At 45.0% G+C, this 21,264-nt stretch overlaps 1 protein-coding gene across 2 annotated transcripts in view; it reads right to left on the bottom strand.

Annotated features, from left to right (window-relative positions):
• PHYHIPL (phytanoyl-CoA 2-hydroxylase interacting protein like) overlaps positions 1–21,264 on the bottom strand; it is a 179,965-nt gene that overhangs the window by 58,177 nt on the left and 100,524 nt on the right. The window contains exon 1 of one of the 2 annotated variants that reach the window (XM_073548266.1): positions 12,111–12,217. The exons of the other annotated variant lie outside the window; for it this stretch is intronic. The gene's annotated coding sequence lies outside the window, so the exon portion shown is untranslated. Of the gene's footprint in view, positions 1–12,110; positions 12,218–21,264 lie in introns of those variants that run through there. 2 annotated transcript variants of the gene reach the window in all.

Raw genomic sequence — 21,264 nt, 5'->3', positions numbered from 1 at the left:
CAGACAGAATATAACATTTCTCAGCAACAAGACCATTAATATGAGACATACAGGAAAGACTAGTGTAACATTTCTATTACCTGTATGCCCATATTAATTGGTTATATACGACCCGGAGGGATGGGTGTGTCAGATTCCCTTTACAAATCTTTAATTCCTCTCTTTCTCTCACTACTTTCTTCTACAGAAGAAAAAGTTAAAAATCTGAATCAATATATGAGGGAATTGTCTTCAAATTGAAAAAAAAGAAAAAGAAACATGCATACAGCTTGTTGCCAACTTTTAGGGACACTGGTAGGTGCATGGCACAGTGCGGCAAGCCTAAAAGATAACCAGTCATACTGAAAATGGTATCCAATCTGCCAGCATCAAGTTTTAGGGCAGGAGGAGCTGAATAGAAAGATATATAACTTACAGGAAAATATTCAGCATAAGGGCTGGTGGACACGACCGTATAACTCGGACAAGTGCTATACGCGGTTTTGACGGAAAGCGCTCGTACCCATGTTATTCCATGAGGCCGTGCCCATTTCTGATTTTTTCCTCGGACTGAATGGTTCGGGAAAAAAAAATTGTAGCATGCATGATTTACCTCTGAGACACAGATGGCACCTGCCTATTCAACTCAATGGAAAATATAACACTATAGTGATTCCTCCAGCTAATTTCTTATGCATAGAAAAGGACCCTAATAGTGCCCATACCATTAGAAGCGTAGATACATTTCAAAAGCGGGTCTCAACCAACTTTATATTTTTAAAGACTATCCATCATTTCATTTTTTTTCATTATAGATCAATATAACACATGAAAATAAGAAACTTTGTAATATATATTTATCAGAGAAATCTGCTTCCTTTTCTGCCAGGACTCATAATTCATTCTCAAAATTCCCAATTCACAGATAAAAACCTCTATTCAGTGAAGACAAGATTATTACATTGCTGAGATAGAAGATGGCAGTTACTACTGATAAGATACCATGAAGAAGGGGGACCTGGAGGGAGAAGCTAGAGGCAGAGCTCCTGACTCCTTATTTTCCCCATCCCTTTTTAGGGCGCCCCATTCTTAGGAACAGTAGGGGTCACATCAGCTAGACTCCACCCCAAAAAATCACCCATTTATCAACAGTAGTCAATAAATTTTATTTTTCTACGAAAAACCTCCTGAAGAACTAGAAGTCTGTGCATGAGTGTCAGGTGAACAGGAGAAGATAGTGGACACCAAAACAAAGTGACCGCAAACCTGACTGCTAACGAGCTGCTTTTTGCCTCCTCTGTCAGTGACAGACCTTCTAGCTTTCATCTGAGCAATGGAGTCATTCATAGCCAGCCATACCGAACAGGTTACAGGCTCTTCTAAAACCTATGTAGTCGGGTTATCAATAGACCATGAATATTTGATCCAGGAAGGAATCCAATGGATTGCCACCATTGGATCTTTGTCCTGATAGCTAAACACATAGGCATATCATTCAGAATTGTTGTTTACATGGATGACAACCTCGTTGCTATGAATGCAATGAATGAAAGATACATCTCAAGCAACCAGTCTGTCTTAAACTGTTCAAGGTCAAGGTTGGGACAGTTTTTCACCCAAGATTGACTTTCTTCTACTTTATGTTCCCTACTAGTCAAGAGCGGGTATCGTGTTATCCGAGTGTCTTCCGTGTGCTCGTACACTATGTCCAAATCCCAGTGGCTGCATTTCTCACGGCTATTAAGCCCCCTTCTTACATAGCGAGATCGCTAGCGATATCGCTAAAGCGTCACCGATTTTGTGACGCAACAGCAATATCACTAGCGATCTTGCTACATGTGACATTTACCTCCGACCCGGCTCCCCGCTTGATATCGCTGATCGCTCGAGAATGGGATGGTCCATTTCTTGTCGTCGGCTTCCTGCTGGCGCCGACGAGCGACTCCTTGGACGCGGGCGGAAGACGTCACCCTCGCTGCGTGACAGGTAAGTGACGACCGTCGACCGCTGCTGCATCGCTGGTGAGATGTGCCTGTTTGGCAGCTCACTAGCGACCATTTAGCGATGCACCAGCGATCCTGACCGGGTTGTATCGTTGTCGGGATCGCTGGTGCATCGCTAAATGTGGTGGGATGGTGGGATTACCTGTTTGTTAGGCAAACCACGTATGTGTTGAGGCTAACAGCCATGAATCATGCAGCCGCAGGGACTCGAACATAATATACGAGCATGCCGAAGATACTCGGATAACACCTTATCCAAGCACGTTCGCTCATCACTATTCCCTACAAATGATTTCCACTGTTCTCTGTAAAAATATCCTTGGTGACATATACATTCTTCCACAATCTGGGTACAGGGATGTACAGAATTTACTTAATTATCAGTTGAAGTCATCTGAAATAATAAATAGAATGTTAAATCCTAATTTGTTGGTACATGTTAAGTGAAGGGCATTATTTATTTTGTCTGGGAGGGATTAATCCGCTTGGTGCCGCTCTACAGTACTTAATCCTGAAATATCCAACTGTTATTTTGTTTCAGTAATCCTGAAATCTTTGTGGCTCTGATTATTGAGACTTGGATTATGCAATTTATACAAAGTCCCCTATTTATTTGCTGTTTATAAGAGACCATTAAGAGTCAGGAGTGGTAGTCAGAGGCGTCCAGAAGCCGCACCAGCCACACATTGTAGTATCACATAGTGGCTGTTCAGATGAATGACTGGTAATGTAATACTGAACTGCCCAAGAAGCAATCTACTGCACCCATCCTGCTAGCGGATCTCTGATTTGACTCGTAAAGCCGGGTCCCGAACAGGAACCTCCCCATCTATGACGCTCCTACGCCTGATAAGGTGTATGTACAAGAGTGATCTTCAGCTCATAAATTATAAATCTGTACGAAATGTGAAAACAATAAATGAATTAACCCATATAGTAAATCAGGTAAGGAGAATAATCAAAAAGCCCAAATTGCTGTTTTTTGGTCAACACATTTACCCCAAAACTATCAAGACATTGTATCTACAGAATCTCAGACTGCTACATCAATGGGAAAGTGAAAATGTGACGGGTCTCAAAAAGCGGCGACAAAAACCAGTTTGTTTGAATTTTTAACAAAATTCACATTCTTTTGGGAACTTATAAAATATAAAAGATGTACTTACAAAAAGAGAAGTGCCACCTTGCCGTGGTTGATGGGCACACATGAATTGGCCAATTTATGTGCCAAGAACCTTCGCTTTTTTGTAAGTACATCTTGCTGAGGGACAATGAGGTTGGAAGTTGTTATTTCCATTGACATTATATGTCTTGGGATTCATAGAGTGCCGCTGTGCTTTTTTTTATAAATATCTTTCCATTTAACTATCCCATATCTATCTATCTATCTATCTATCTCATATCCTGGCCCGGATAGGTAATATACCCAACCGGGCATTTTCCCGCTGGGCCGCTGTCATGTGGGCCGCAGGCGGCAGCACCCGATCATCTGGCCGCTTGCCAGCTGATGCGGCCACTGGCACTCCATTCTCGTCCTAGCATGAGACCTCCCCCCACGCCCTCCATCCACGCCCTAGCATGAGACCGCAGCCCGCAGCCACTCACAGTGTCGCTTGCCTGCTCTCTTCTCTGTACACTCAGGACCTATGATGAGGTCACAGGAGGGGAGGAGTCAGGGGTCACATGATCAGGAGCCTTTGTCCAGACCCTTGATCATGTGACCCCTGACTCTGCCACTCCTGTGACCTCATCACAGGTCCTCTGCGCACAGCCCTGCCTCTTGGTGTCTGCAGGACTCGGCTGTGCTGGTTGTCATGGTCCTGAATGAGGGAAGTATGTGTGGGGTCAGTAGGGGTTTACAGGATAGATGTAGCAGAGCTGTGTGTGTATGAGGTGTACGGAGCGGAGCCCTGTGTGTACGAGGTGTACGGAGTGGAGCCGCGTGTGTACGAGGTGTACGGAGCAGAGCCACGTGTGTACGAGGTGTACATAGCGGAGATGTGTACGCGGTGTACAGAACAGAGCCGCAGGTGTACGGAGAGGAGCCGCGTGTGTACGGGGTGTACGGAGCGGAGCCGCGTGTGTACGGGGTGTATGGAGCGGAGCCGTGTGTGTACGAGGTGTATGGAGCAGAGCCGCGCGTGTGCGAGGTGTACAGAGCGGAGCCGCGTGTGTACGAAGTGTACGGAGCGGAGCTGCGCATGTATGAGGTGTACGGACCGGAGCTGTGTGTGTACGGAGTGGAGCCATATGTGTACGGGATGAATGGAGCGGAGCAAAGTCTGTACGAAGCATTCAAAGCGGGCTTTTCCCGCGGACACAGGAGTACACGACAGAGCCCTGAGGAGCATTTTAAAACTCACACATGACGTTCCACCTGAAGTGACGTGACGGAAGCTGATCGGAAATTAGATAATTTCATGAGGAGATTGAGACGGAACTAGGAATGCTTCAGTTCCATCACCATGTCCTCCTCCGACAGCGCAGACAGCAGGATCGCCTTGGAATCGGGGATGCCGGCCATGTGAGCGGATCATGATATGTCCTGCATCGAGAGGCTCAGGTGGGCATTACAATGGGAGCTGGGCTGCTATAGTATCTTTATAGAATATTTCTTTATTTCTTTCTCTCTGTTTCTTTCTTTCTCTGTTCTTTCTCATTCTCTGTTCTGTCTTTCCCTCATTTTCTTTCTCTCTCTCTGTTCATTCTTTCTTTCTCTCTCTAATCTTTCTTTTTTCTTTTTCTCTCTCTCTCTGTTCTTTCTTTCCCCTGTTTCTTTTTCTTTCCTCTCTTTCTTTCTCTGTTCTTTCTTTCTCTCTCTCTGTCTCTCTCTGTTCTTTCTTTCTCTCTCGCTCTCCTTTCTCTCTCTCTGCTTTCTTTTTTCTCTCTCTCTCTGTTTTCTCTCTTCCTTAGTGCCAGTCAGTGTGCCCATAATGTCAGCCACTGTGCCCTCAGTACCAGTCAGTGTGATCAGCAGTGCTAAATGGGTGCAGTTGGGCGTGGACATGGGTGTGACTAGTTGTGAAATGGGTGTGGCCGGGGCGTGGCCTAAAATTTGTAGCGGCGTGCTGAGCGCGCTGCAGTCTTTGTCCCTCTTTCCCTTCTTCAAAACTTGGGAGGTATGATAGGGGCGGCTATGACCAGGGGGTCTGATTGCCCAATGGATAGCAGTTCTTCCAAGAATTCTGTCATCGTGTGTACAAAAGGGGACAGAGATTTGGGAGGAGTACTGTACCTAAAAGCAATAAATAGGACTGAGCTGAAATACTGGGCACAGCTGTGACTACATGTTATATAGTCGTGTTAATCTCCTCTCACTTCTTGTAACCTACAAGTGTACAAAAATATTATATAGTCACCATGTGACTAGTGGGCCTGTGTAACTTCAATTGCCAGGGCTGAATTTTAGTCCCAGTCCGGCCCTGCTCATATCTATCCCATATCTATCTTTCCTTCTATCTTTCTATCTATTGTGAGTGTATATAGACAGATATACTGTATATATATATATATATATATACACAGTATATACAGTATATATATATATATATATATATATATATACAAACAGATTATACATACAGTACATATAGTTATAAGCTCAGTTTATTTTCTAATTGTATCCTTGACATTCTGATTTACAACCTCAGGTTACGTGATCGCTTCCTCCTGCCATTATTTTGCCATCAATCACCTGCACAACAAGCCAGTGACAGCCGATATGTCTAAGATAATGGACATGATGTCGTCATATCTCCTTCTTTGTAAGCTAATAATGATGATTTCCCCCTAGATTACACAATAGATAGAAGGAATACATACAGTTGAAGGCCGCGCTCGGCGGCCGTCGTGTAGAGCAGGGAGGGCTGTGCTGTCGGTTTGTATTAATAAATATATGATCTTGTGCTATTAACACCCATCTGTTGTTCTTGGATCTCAGGAATAAGAAAGAAAGCTTCTGCTTGACTGTGAAACGTGCATCCCGGCACACACTGGCACGGCTGCCATAGAAGCTGATTATGTCATTACTATGGGGCTGGGTGTGGGCTGACCGCCAATGTCGGAGACCTGTATAAGGAGGCGGCTCCTATATTACCGCCCTGAATGTGTATAATAACAATACAAACACTTATTGTTGTTTTACTATTAATCACCTGAGTCATCAAACACCTCGTAACACTATAATGGTGCAGTAGGGAAAGAGCACAGCTGTATCTGCTGTGAGAGAACGCTACATTTTATTTTATAGGCGTGACTTATTTTAGCAATCATTACATCCCCTTTTATTTAGAAAATGTCACTAGTTCACACTCAGACACCAAAAAAAGTCCCTGAAAATGTTTTTAATATGGCTTTCTCCTTTAAAAGCTATGGACACTTTCACATGAATATTTTTACATGCTAGTGGCAACTAAATCCAAGGTTCAAATTTTTTGCTTGCGGGAGTGTCTCTCCTTGTAATATAGGCTGGATGAGAGTTCTGTGTGTATCCAAAATGCTGCTGTCTTTCCTAACTCTCATGTATCAGCACAGCTCCAGTACTGTAATTCCCTCTCAGTGTGATTTCCTTCTTGTCAACAACATTTCTACACAAGAAGAAATGCGTAGAGCAAGACAGAAGGGGGGAGCAGGTGAATAAGCCCCGCCCATCGGACCGGACTGCAGTAGTTTACATTCATCTGAACCTATATAAAAAAGGTATTTATGCATGAAAGGTGCGGGGTCAGGGGGAAGCAAAAGTAAGAAGAGAATCATGATGTGACACACAATTGAATGATATCATTATATGATATCTCTAAAAAGGGGTGACAGATTCCCTTTAAATTATCATTATAGTTCTTTTAAACCTACTGCCATATAATCCTGCAAATTTATGAGCTCTGTATAATTCAGCACTGATTGGCAGCTTTCTGCCTATGCACAGTAAGCTGCCAATCAGTGGTGTGGGCGGGGTTATACACAGCTCAGCATTCAGAGAACTAGTAGATCTGCAGCAGAGAAAATAGTGATTTTATCAAAGCTTAAGCAAGCAGCCCAATAAGTGACACATCACTGGAATCGGAATCAGGGTCCCTGTTCCTATATCATTTTGATCTCAGATGGGATAGCAAAGACCTGGTGACAGGTTCCATTTAAAGGGCGTTATGATGGAGTACTGGAAGGACCATTGCCTCTCTGTCACCCACACCCTAGGAAATACAATCTTACAGGTGGCTTTGTATTGTCTGATGACTGTAAAGATGTCATAAATACAAGTTATTCAGGCTTGTAGTCAAAATCACACAGCGCAGCAGTATCCCATCACAGCTGTGTAATTGGGGGTAATTTCAGCCTTTATATAGCGTTTGATGTGCGCAGCAGCATTTATCCTATTCCAAGCTGGATGTACACATTTAATTACAGGATAAAATCATATTATCCTATAGAAAAAACTAGTGATTATAAGTTGTATTATTAAGTATTCATGATATTTACTGAGATTACAATTTACTGTCATGTGGCCTCCACTAGGAACGCAAGAGCAGTTTTTAGTCTGACGGGCACATGGTCAGACCATGGGCCGCAATAAAATCTAATAAATAAAATGATAAAATCATAAATATCACAAAATAAATATCTAGTAGATGATGATCCATTTTTAGCACTCCCAACTATCAGTAAAGTACACGTCATATTCTTTTTAATTGACAATCCAGAAAGGAAAAGACCAAGAACTCAGCTTTCTCCATTGTAGTTTATGTGAGATGATGACACAGTCCAGGAATTCCTTTCTCCCATAAACTACAATGATAATGGCCGCACTTGTACATGGCCACTAATTTACTTCATCTATTTCAGACCCTTTGCTCAGACACTCATATTTATGTCACATGCTGTCCATTTCCTTGTGATCCTCCTTGAGATGGTTCTACTCCTTCATTGGAGTCCAGCTGTGTTTAATTAAACTGATAGGACTTGATTTGTAAAGGTACACACCTGTCTATATAAGACCTCACAGCTCACAGTGCAAGTCAGACCAAATGAGAATCATGAGGTCAAAGGAACTGGCCAAGGACCTCAGAGACAGAATTGTGGCAAGGCACAAATCTGACTGTGGCACCCCCCAGGAGTATGGTCGCCACAGTGGCATTACCTTCCTCCTAGGGAGTGTGATGTCATGCTTGGAAGCAATAAAGGGTCTCTCTGTCAGTTTATCACAACACACACAGCACAGTTCCCACTCCAGGCCAGCAGAGGGAGCTCTGAACCAAAACTGGGGGAGGAGCTGCTCTCTGGGGGCCAGGAAGGGGAAATTAGTTAGTTCGTGTGAGGAGGGCAACATGTGTGGACGTGAGGAGAGGAGCAGGAAGATGTGAGCTCTGTACTCTGCTCATTCTAGCTATAGCGCATGATCTGGAGCCCGGTCTCCAAGGTTGTATGGTACTGATATTCCTGCAACAGAAACCGGAGGAATAGGAAGCTGTAAATGCTCTGTTCGCACATAAGACTCGGAGGCACAACAGCAACGGGTGAGCCAGAAGAAGAAGAAGGCTACAGCTGTCTGCCATACGAGGGAGTCCTAAATGAGAACAAGCAAGTGGAACTTCAGTGTAACACAGTACTGCAAGAACCTAAGATAAGCGCTAGAAAGCAGACTACACAACCCATCTGATAGAGAGATTCCTAAGTTGCTTCCAGGCCGGCCAGCCTCTGTTCCATCTGTAATCTAGAATTCTGGACTGCATTTACCAAGCAAAGTAAAGGTAAAAGAAACTGCACCATATTGTGTCCTTGCCTCCTTCCTGCAAACTCTCCAGCACTGCTTCATCTCTGTGCCAGACACTACACCCTCTTCTGCAACACCTATCCTCTTCATCTACTCTGCCCTGGGACTACAGCCCTGCCTGTGGAGGGCTACACCATCATTGCTGCACCACACCATCTGTCCCAGAGGATCTGTCTGCAGCGTCGGCTTAACACCTTCATTGCCGAACACCACAGGTGGCATCACAGATCATCCACTTATAAACTTTAACCAGCCACTCTTAACCCCTTTTACATGGGCGCCCAGGGCCATGGACCGGGTCACCGCTACTGTGATACTTCCCTCTGAGATACCGGCCCGGTACCGAGTACCCCACTGCCCTGGGAGGGCGACCCACGATCAAGGTTACAAAAGAATTTCTGCAGTACTCAAGGCTCCTAAGAGCACAGTGGCCTCCATAATCCTTAAGTGGAAGAAGTTTTGGACCACCATAAGTCTTCCTAGACCTGGCCGTCCCGCCAAACTGAGCAAGAAGAGCCTTGGTGAGAGAGGTAAAGAAGAACCCCCAAGATCACTGTGGCTGAACTCCACAGATGCAGTAGGGAGATGGGAGAAAGTTCAACAAAGTCAACTTTCACTGCAGCCCTCTACCAGTCAGGCCTTTATGGCAGAGAGGCCTGACAGAAGCCTCTCCTCACTGCAAGACACCTGAAAGCCCGCATAGAGTTTGCTGAAAAAACACATGAAGGACTCCCAGACTATGAGAAATAAGATTCTCTGGACTGATGAGACGAATATAGAACTTTTGGGTGATAATTCTAAGCGGTATGTGTGGAGAAATACCAGGCAGTGCTCATCACCTGCCCAATACAATCACAACAGTGAAACATGGTGGTGGCAGCATCATGCTATGGGGGTGTTTTTCAGCTGCAGGGACAGCATGATTGGTTGCAACTGAAGGAAACATGAATTTGGCCAAGTACAGAGATATCCTGGATGAAAACCTCTTCCAGAGTGCTCTGTACCTCAGACTTGGCTGAAGGTTCACCTTCCAACATGACAATTACCCTAAGCACACAGCTAAAATAACAAAGGAGTGGCTTCAGAACAACTCTGTGACCATTCTTGACTGACCCAGCTAGAGCCCCGACCTAAAGCCAATTGAGCATCTCTGGAGAGACCTGAAAATGGCTGTCCACCAACGTTCACCATCCAACCTGACAGAACTGGAGAGGATCTGCAAGGAAGAATGGCAGAGGATCCCCAAATCCAGGTGTGAAAAACTTGTTGCATCATCTCCAAGATGACTCATGGCTGTACTAGCTCAAAAGGTGCTTCTACTCAATACTGAGCAAAGGGTCTGAATACTTATGACCATGTGATATTTCAGTTTTTCTTTTCTAATAAATTTGCAAAAATTTCTACATTTCTGATTTTTTTTAATCAAGGTGGGGTGCAGAGTGTACATTAATGAGAAAAAATGAACTTTTTTGAATTTACCAATGGCTGCAATGAAACAAAGAGTGAAAAATTTAAAGGGGTTTGAATACTTTCTGTACCCACTGTATATGGATTACTCAATTGGCAATATATTATGGTTTTAGTCAGGTGATTATGGGGGGATTTTCAGCAATCATTTGTCGAATCCCCAGGGTTTAAGTGGACAATGCAATCCCTTGGGGTATTGGTGCTCCCGAGCCAGTGGGATAAAGGCTGTGAGTAATTTATGGTCTGTTATTACGTCCGCAGTTTTTTGCTTAGTTAATCACCAGATTTTGGGAGCTTCAAGGACCCAGTGTTATTTATATTACTGTTAAATATTTGTGTGTTGTATAAATAAAGGCTGCTGTGGCCAAAAAATTATCCAATTTATAGTGTCAGTGTTTTAATTTTGGGGCCCGGGTCAGGGAGAGGTGATTGGATATTTAACTGGGAGGGTTAAGTTAAGGAAGGGTTCCCACCGCAACATCGACAATACCAGTGTCATGGTCTGATTAGTAGAGGTCTCATCACTAGGAAACCCACATTCATGAGCATGGTGGTCCAGTGTCCCCTATTTAAATGGGGCACATGCATGCTGTTTCCTTGTCTACGAGACTGTTGAAGGTAACCAGGAGCTAATTCTATTAGTCCCATAGACAATGCGTGACCATGTAAAGCGCCATGGAATAAATGGTGCTATAATAATAAATAACAATAATAGTAATAATGAAATGAGCATGCGCGACCTTTGCTCAATTAAAAAAGGTAGAAGACTTAATTGGGGCGGGTTAGAGTTGAGCAAAACGGGTCGGTCAAATTCAAAAGTCGCCGACTTTCGCTAAAGTTGGGTTTCGCTGAGCGAAACCCGACCATAGCGTGAGGTCGGCCATGCGGTCGCCGACCCGAGCGCCAAAGTCGGATTTCCCAGAATGCTTGCATGTGACTTTTTTCAGCCACTGAGCAAGGACGTACACTGTGGGCAACGAGATGACATGTGCAGCGTCCGGGGAGAGAGAGTTTTCGTGCACTTTAAAAAAGCGGTGCGGCATGTAGGTGTGTTTCCTGTCCTCCACTCCCTGCCGACTTTGCTTCCCCATTGACTTGCACTGGGTTTCGTGTTTCAGTCGGACCTTCGACTTTTCACGATAGTCGGCCGATTTCGTTCGACTCGACTTTTGAGAAAGTCGGGTTTCATGAAACCCGACTCAACCCTAAAAAAGCAAAGTCGCTCATCTCTAGTGTGGGTCCTAGTCATAATCTATCCTGTGCGAAAGCTTCTTATATTTCCCATTAAATTTAAAAAAAAGGGAAATAAATAATATTTAATTTATAATTGGTGTGGCAGCTCCTGGAGAAATAATATTACATAACAATATGCATGGATCTGCGTTACGTAAAAATCAGATAAGCAATAACATTAGACAAAACAGATTTAATGCGCATTTTTGAGTATATTGATTAGTCCAATACATTTCTAAAGTAAATCCTCTCTTGCCCATCCAAAAATAAGATATTTTTCATCTACTTTAAAATTTTAGAATTTCTGTCTTTTTTATAGTGCACGGAAATGTCTTAGTTCAGTAACTAAACACTATTTATAATAAAACAAGCCAAACATAACTCTTACGAATAAGTGCCATACTATGATATAGGCAAAGATTGTGGTTTTTATGCCTTGACGGTCCATGGGTATGCTAGATGTGACAGTTTCACAACAGCTGGAGATGGACACTAGCTTCGGGTACTAGGCTGGATATCATTTTTACAAAAGGAAAAGGAAGCAGAGGGTATGTAAAACTCAGCTGGATACAGACATGGCCCATGCTGAGGAATAGATATGAAAATGTTGATTTTTGATGGACTTGTTATAAAGAGCTGAGGTATAAAGGAGGGTCACTTACGCTCTGCGCTCTGGGAATCCACAGTCCAGGTGAGATGGAGATGTTTCCTCTGCAGTCATCAGTCATCACTACACCCAAGAGTCAGTTGTCGGTGTGCACGCAGCACTGAGAAGACTTGGTTGCTTACGACACAGACTTGCTGTGACCTGTATCAGAGCTGATCACGCCACAACTCTTAAAAACCTCGCTTTATGTTACCAGCTAATCTTCAGCATTGCCTTTACAGTGATTTCCCTGCTTGTTTCCCATACTGTGTAAAAAGAAGTGTCCCCATTTCTACATAATGTTCAGCACATATGGATACACTTATTGGTATTGGCTAAAGATGGGCAAATTGATTCGTAGGGCCGTGGTCCACCAGACATGTCAGTAGGCCTTGGCCACCGGCAGGAGTCTTGCACACTATCTCCTACCTACCGGAATCCCTAGCGCCTCTTTTGATTTGTAGTTCCGGCTCAATGTCATCATTCTAATCAGAAGAGGCGCCAAGGATGCTGGCAGGTAGGAGGCAAAGGACCAGGGTCTTGCGAATCAATCCGCTAATATCCAGTAATAACCCAAATTTGTTAGTGATCTAAAATGGAGGTTTTAGCAATATGATCAATGAGTGGAACAGGCTGCCACAAGAGGTGGTGAGTTCTCTTTCAATGTAAGTCTTCAAACAGAGGCTGGACAGACATCTGTCTAAGATGGTTTAGTGCCTCTTGCATTGATCAGGGTTGGACACGACGACCCTGGAGGTCCCTTCCGACTCTACCATTCTATGAATATGTTAAAACACACACAAAAAAATGTGAACTCAACACTAATTTCTGAACAGTGGCTAAGACAACCATAGACAGTAAACTACAACCATGTACGGTGAGGTTATGCGACAACTCATAGATATCACCGATACTCTAACTAGCCACCATGTTTAGCATAGTGGTGGCGCATCATTGCAGCAGTAAAGACTGGCAGGGAAATGGTACTGCTAATGTTATTCCTAAGGTGTATATATATTTATGTCAGAATCGGGATGTCACTATGGTGTTTGTGCTTATTATGGGGCGCTGTTCTTAAGTTCTTGTCGTTAGGAGCTCTTCAGAGGACTGACAGTTCAGGGGGGCAGCAGGAATGAGCTGATGGCCCAAACTGCCGCTCACCAATATTGCAAGCAAAGGCAGCTTTGCCTGTATCCAGCAATCCGCATAGCTTCAGGGGGCGAGCTCGCAAACTGTATAGCAAACAGCTTAGGCTATGTTCACATTTCCAGCAATCATCCGTTAGAACGGATCCAGCAGCAATCAGTGGGCAAAAAAGTCGAGCAGACACGACTTTTTTGTCCGTTTTTACAAAAATGATTTCCGCTGCATCTGTTTTTTTAACATTGAAGTCTATGGAAGCCGGATCCGTTAATCAGCCATCCGTTGTTCTCACATTTGAAACTGATCTGTTTTTTACTTCCTGGAGGTAGAAAAAAAAATATTTATCATATATGACTGGACCTGTGAACTTTCAAGTGATCAGCTATTTGGGAATGGTCCTGTAAGGAAAACGCGGATCCATTTCAAAATGGGACAACGGATGGCAAGTAAACCGATCCATAGTTTTCCATAGACTTCCACGTTAAAAAATGGATCCAGCTAAAATCAGTTTTTTAAAAATGGACAAAAAAGTTGTGTCTGGACAACTTTTTGGCCAACAGATTGCTGCTGGATCCGTTCTAACGGATGATTATTGGACATGTGAACATAGCTGTACAAGCGCACATTATTAAAAGGCAAAGCTTCCAGCCTTGAAAAATGGCTTCATAGAGGAGCTGAAGCATTGTCTTATAACACTGGGTAAATAAACTCACATCTCATTTATCTCTTGGATTATTTTCTAAAGCAGGGGTGGGGAACGTCCGGCCCGCCATATCATTTGATCAGGCCCGCAGCCGCTCCAGAGCCGCGATCGGGTACCTTGTTGCAGGAGCCAGAGGAGCACTTTTGCTCTGCTTCCTGGCCCTGCCCGCTGGATACCGCACACTGATACGTGCACGCACTGACGGGGACTGAGCACACCCCGCTGGACCCCAGCAGCCCCCACGCACTGATACTAATGAAGAGGACGAGTAACCGCGCGCCAGAGTGTGAGCTGCGCTGGACTGGTCTGCGGCCTGCCTCCCCGGCCTGCCTTCTTCATCACCCCGGTCACCGGTGCGGTGGTGACCATGTGCTGCTGTGTGTGCGGTGCGGGGCCTGGGGGCCATCCAGGAGTTCAACACCAGGTCATTATGTGCTGAGAAATGGGGACCTGTGCTGCCTATTGGGGAGATGTGCTGCCTAATGGGGACCTGTGCTGCCTAATGGGGACCTGTGCTGCCTATTGGGGAGATGTGCTGCCTTATGGGGACCTGTGCTTCCTAATGGGGACCTGTGCTGCCTAATGGGGACATGTGCTGCCTATTGGGGACCTGTGCTGCCTAATGGGGACATTTGCCTGCCTATTGGGGATCTATGCTGCCTAATGAGGACCTGTGCTGCCTAATGGGGATATTTACCTGCCTATTGGGGACATTTTCCTGCCTATTGGGGACCTGTGCTGCCTAATGGGGACCTGTGCTGCCTAATGGGGACATTTACCTGCCTATTGGGGACATTTTCCTGCCTATTGGGGACCTGTGCTGCCTAATGAGGACCTGTGCTGCCTAATGGGGACCAGTGCTGCCTAATGGGGACATTTTCCTGCCTATTGGGAGCCTGTGCTGCCTAATGGGGACCTGTGCTGCCTAATGGGGACATTTACCTGCCTATTGGGGACATTTTCCTGCCTATTGGGAGCCTGTGCTGCCTAATGGTAACATTTTCCTGCCTATTGGGGACAGTTACCTGCCTATTGGGGACCTGTGGACCTGTGCTGCCTATTGGGGACCTATACTGCCTATTGGGGACCTGTGCTGCCTAATGGGGACCTGTGCTGCCTAGTGGTGACATGCCTGCCTATTGGGGACCTATGCTGCCTAATGGGGACCTGTGCTGCCTAATGGGGACCTGTGCTGCCTAATGGAGACATGTGCTGCCTAATGGGGACATTTGCCTGCCTATTGGGGACCTATACTGCCTAATGGGGAAATGTGCTGCCTAATGGGGACATTTACCTGCCTATTGGGGACCTATGCTGCCTAATGGGGACCTGTGCTGCCTATTGGGGACAGTTACCTGCCTATTGGGGACCTGTGCTGCCTATTGGGGACCTATACTGCCTATTGGGCACCTGTGCTGTCTAATGGGGTCCTGTGCTGCCTAATGGTGACATGCCTGCCTATTGGGGACCTATGCTGCCTAATGGGGACCTGTGCTGCCTAATGGGGACATTTACCTGTCTATTGGGGACATTTTCCTGCCTATTGGGAGCCTGTGCTGCCTAATGGGGACCTGTTCTGCCTAATGGGGACATTTTCCTGCCTATTGGGGACAGTTACCTGCCTATTGGGGACCTGTGCTGTCTATTGGGGACCTATACTGCCTATTGGGGACCTATACTGCTTATTGGGCACCTGTGCTGTCTAATGGGGACCTGTGTTGCCTAATGGTGACATTTGCCTGCCTATTGGGGACCTATGCTGCCTATTGGGGACATTTTCCTGCCTATTGGGGAACTGTGCTGCCTAATGGGGACATTTACCTGCCTTTTGGGGACATTTTCCTGCCTATTGGGGACCTGTGCTGCCTAATGAGGACATTTTCCTGCCTATTGGGGACAGTTACCTGCCTATTGGGGACCTGTGCTGCCTATTGGGGACCTATACTGCCTATTGGGGACCTGTGCTGCCTAATGGGGACCTGTGCTGCCTAATGGTGACATTTGCCTGCCTATTGGGGACCTATGCTGCCTCATGGGGACCTATGCTGCCTAATGGGGACATTTACCTGCCTTTTGGGGACATTTTCCTGCCTATTGGGGACCTGTGCTGCCTAATGCAGACATTTTCCTGCCTATTGGGGACAGTTACCTGCCTATTGGGGACCTGTGCTGCCTATTGGGGACCTATACTGCCTATTGGGGACCTGTGCTGCCTAATGGGGACCTGTGCTGCCTAATGGTGACATTTTCCTGCCTATTGGGGACCTGTGCTGCCTAATGGGGACCTGTTCTGCCTAATGGGGACATTTACCTGCCTATTGGGGACATCTTCCTGCCTATTGGGGACCTGTGCTGCCTAATGGGGACATTTTCCTGCCTATTGGGGACAGTTACCTGCCTATTGGGGACCTGTGCTGCCTAATGGTGACATTTGCCTGCCTATTGGGGACCTATGCTGCCTAATGGGGACCTGTGCTGCCTAATGGGGGCATTTACCTGCCTATTGGGGACATTTTCCTGCCTATTGGGGACAGTTACCTGCCTATTGGGGGACCTGTGCTGCCTATTAGGGACCTGTGCTGCCTAATGGGGACCTGTGCTGCCTAATAGTGACATTTTACACAGGGAGAAATGGAGTACGAGTCCAATATCATAAAAAATGACAAGATTTATTAAACATATAGTACTGACAAATTACATAAATATATGACAAACCTGAAGGATAAGATAATGTCCGCTGCTTATTAGTCCTACAGATTACAATATAAAGTGCTTAGTGCTTATAATGGATATGGGCCATACTTAAGGGATAAAAAGGTAAGGAGAGATCCTAACAGGTGCGCATCCTGAAAAAAATCCCACTATCCCATGCAATAGTGCTTACCCATATTAAACTCCACCAGGACAACAAGCAGCACCGCCACCGACGCGCGTTTCGCCTCTTTCTCAAGGTGCCGTCGGCACCTTGAGAAAGAGGCGAAACGTGCGTCGGTGGCGGCGCTGCTTGTTGTCCTGGTGGAGTTTAATATGGGTAAGCACTATTGCATGGGATAGTGGGTTTTTTTTTTTCAGGATGCGCACCTGTTAGGATCTCTCCTTACCTTTTTATCCCTTAAGTATGGCCCATATCCATTATAAGCACTAAGCACTTTATATTGTAATTTTTAGGACTAATAAGCAGCGGACATTATCTTATCCTTCAGTTTTGTCATATATGTACAGTATGTAATTTGTCAGTACTATATGTTTAATAAATCTTGTCATTTTTTATGATATTGGACTCGTACTCCATTTCTCCCTGTGTAATATGTTATGCTGGAGTGTCCATTCCTCATTCCCATTGAGTCGGCACTACAAAGTGGGCGACTCTATTGGGATATATATTTGGTTCCGTATGGTGTTGTTTTATATCTAATAGTGACATTTGCCTGCCTATTGGGAACCTCAGAGATTCAGTTTTCGCCACCTCAGCTGCATGATTTATGGCTGCTGTACAGCCTGAATACATGTGAGGAATGCCTGTTTGTTAAGGAATCACATGTTTTCAGGCTGACCAGCAGCTGCAAATCATGCAAATGCGTTGACAGAAACTAAATCTCTGAGCACGCCCAAATACTCAGAGGACACCCGAGCATGCTCGGAAAAACCCGAGCAATGAGTATACTCGCTCATCATTATTAATAATTTTATGCGGCCCCCGAACGCTATTATAAAATTCCAAATGGCCCTCGGCAGAAAAAAGGTTCCCCACCCCTGCTCTAAAGGTTGAGGCTCTTGAATCTGGTCTCAGGAAGCACTGCACCCACTCTCAGAGAGAATCTGATGATTGTACTGCTCTCTCTTTGTACATATCACTGTTAACACTATTTCTTTTAAAGGGAACCTTTCAAAACAAGAAATGTTATGTACTGCCATTCTAAGGGTAATCTGCAAGCAAAAAGCACTAAAGCCTTGTTTAGCCTGCTTACTGGAAGTTTGGGTGCAAGGGTAAGCTGAAGTTTTATTCTCCCTGCAGCCGCTGGCTTGCAGTCACTGGGGCGGTGCAGGGGCTAGTTACATTTGCTGCTCGCTATACTTATGGGTCGCCCTCCCAGGGCTGTGGGGTACTCGGTACCGGGCCCGATGAGCTTCAATGGGAGATGTCACAGCAGCTGGGACCCGGCCCGTGGCCCTGGGCGCCCAATGTAAAAGGGGGGGAAATGTTCAGTGTGCTTATGATGATTAGAGTTTATGAATGAATGAATCGTGACGCCACCTGTGGTGTTCGGCAAGGAAGATGGTGAGCCGACGCTGCAGACAGATCCTCTGGGACAGATGGTGTGGCGCAGCAATGATGTTATAGCACTCCACAGGCAGGGCTGTAGTCCCAGGGCAGAGCAGGTGAAGTGACACTTAGATGATTTAGTGTCGGGCGCAGGGGATGTAGCAGTGCTGGGCAGGTTGATGCAGGAATAAGTGGAGGACACCGGGGCATGTAGTTCCAAAGCTTTACTCACAGTCTGTTGTGGCACCAGAGCCCGCATCCGTGCCATGTCCTCCGGAACAGGAGCTCAGCCAACTTCCAGGCAAGATGAAGTACTCCTTTCCAACACTCTGCCAACATATGTGCCTTTTCTGAACGTCTCCCTCTTAGCACCTTTAGTGAAGTACTCACAGTACTGAGTTACACTGGTGCTCCTCCTGTCAGATGTTTCTATGAATGCTACTTGTACGGCAGACAGCTGTAGCCTGCTTCGGGGACTCCTTACTACCTAGTCCCGGCTCACACACGTTGCTGTAGTACCCCCAAGTCTGGTGTGGGAATAAAGTGGTGACAACTTCTATTCCTTCCATGTCTGCTGCAGGACCATTAGTATCCATACAACCTTGGGGACCGGACCCCGGCCTTGCGGTTAGAACTTGGGAAGGGTTCTCCTCTAACCCTGATCCTTGGTTCTCTTCTTCTCCTCCTCACGTTCCGTACTAATTCTTTCCTTCTTATGGAGAGTCAGGCTATTAATGTTCCTTTCCTGTGCCAGCGGACCCAGGTCACTGAGGTCGGCTGCAGCACTTCCTTCATCCATCCCACTCAGGGGATCTCCTTTCACAGACTGATCTCGTCAGACTCCTGTGACTAACTGCCTAATTCCTATCCTCTTCCCGCTCTTTTAGTGCAAACTAAACTCCACCCGCCTCCCAGCACGCTTCGTGTTCCAAGCAGGGAGCCACCAAGGGTGCTTTGCTACACTACTATGTTGTGTGGGATGCAGGTGTTGGAGTGTGGTCAGGTGTCTCCACCTTACTTGAATAGTGGGGTACCACACCTCAGGAGGAGGTGCAGTACCTCTGTGGCAACTGAACCCTCAGGGGTGCCACACTTACCTGCACTCCCGTGGCTACAGAAAGAATACAACTTAATTTTCTCCTCGAGGCTGTGCTTCATTTAAGTCAGCTACCCATAGTGTAAATGCTACTTACCTGCAGAATACCCCTATATTTACCAGTAAATAACGTTTCTCAAGGTGGCAGGTTCCCTTTAAGAGATCACCATAATAAAGTGGTAAATTTAAATAAATGCAAGCAGACAATCCTTAGAGACACCTACTGTGTGTACATTAGTATTATGAGTGAAGGGTCAGAATGCACAGTAAATTTAAGGATACCTATACAAAAAATGTACAAGCCTCAACCTATGAGGAAATGAAATATTTTTATTTTATTACACAATGATTAAAGATAATAAAACAGATATACAAAGTCAAACTATATATAGGTGGGCAAAGAGATCATACACCAAAATCAGATATACAGTAAACCAACGAAAAAGTGTATTAAATGCAACACACTGCATAATGTGATGAAACTTTATGCGAAACGCGCGTCGGGTACATTTAATAGAAGAGGACTCTTCAACCCCACTATGCATCTTTATAACCACACATCATCATCTCTTAATTTTTACTTTCTTCTTTGTATATTTATATCGTCTGTGTAGCATTGACTACTTTGGGCTCATATGTCTATTTGAGTATTCATCCTTAAAGCTGGGATAATAAATATTATATTTACTATACGGTTTTATTGGTTTATCTGATTTCGGTGCATGATCTCATTGCCCACCTATCTGTGGTATTTTTAATGTTTGACTTTGTGTGTCTACTTTATTGTCTTTTAATCACTGTGTAATAAAAATACATTATTTATACTGCAAAAAATGTGTGAGCTCCACATATTAGGTAGAGATAGTCTTATCCCTATTTTTTCCTAGTAGTATGTGTCAATATTTCTAAGTTACGTGTACACTGTGTTGATGATTTCACAATAATGTTTTTCTATATTTGTGGACTCTGTTTTTTATTTGTGAATCCGAAGTCTGGGTTCTTTAACGATGATTTCACAACAGTCTACAGAATATTTCTTTCCGTTGACCTATTTAAATAATATAATAGTCTTTGTCTCTATTTTAGGCCGGGGTCACACTTGCGAGAAACTCGCACACGTCTCGCATCTCAATACCCGGCACTGCCACCAGCACTCAGGACCGGAGTGTGTGGCTGCATGTATTTGTATGCAGCTGAGTGCTCCGGTCCGAGTGCCGGGTATTGAGACTCGTGCGAATTTCTCGCAAGTGTGACCTCGGCCTTAGGCTGTGTTCTGCATATCTTGTGGGGGTTTTTTCTGTCATATGAAAATAACAAATTTATTTAGACTCTCACGGTAGTGTTTGCCTTAATTCCTATGATATCTTCAATTGTGTAATTGCCATGATAATGTAATGTGGCCGTGTCTGACCATGCAGGAACATGGTCTGAAAATACCACGTCTCCTGGGCAGGGGAGGAAGCAAAAGAGTATACAGACAGGGCAGCACAACATCACAACTGTTGCTTTTTGTGATCCCTTGCTGCCCTGTGTGTATACTCTTTTGTGCCTCTTCCCCTGCCCAGGAGCTGTGGTATGATCAGACCATGTCCCTGTACGGTCAGACACAGCCATTACACAGCACACAGCAGGGGCACATTTATAAGATTATCTCAGCACAGGAACATTATTTTTAAATATATTCAATTGTGAAACTTATAATTATTCAAAGATTTATTGATTAAAGTGTTGATTAAAATTAACTTTGTTCATAGGAAATCATCTTTAAGGAATCTTACACTAACATCGAGCCTTCACGATAAGACTCCTGTCTAGTGGTGTATACAGAGGTGACCACTGTACAGGTCTATACTGTTTGCAAATTTTGGTAAATGGGCCCAGTTGTACTCCTTCACATCTTCACAATTCAATAGCGGCTGCACAGGTTTCCTCTATAACACCTATGCCCATGGCTATAGATCCAT

This window comes from Dendrobates tinctorius, unplaced genomic scaffold (assembly GCF_039654945.1).
Source record: "Dendrobates tinctorius isolate UK_male_01 unplaced genomic scaffold, ASM3965494v1 ptg000156l, whole genome shotgun sequence".
In the NCBI taxonomy this organism is placed as follows: domain Eukaryota; kingdom Metazoa; phylum Chordata; class Amphibia; order Anura; family Dendrobatidae; genus Dendrobates; species Dendrobates tinctorius.
Note: the sequence above shows the minus strand (reverse complement) of the source record. Positions and strands in the feature narration are given on the sequence as shown.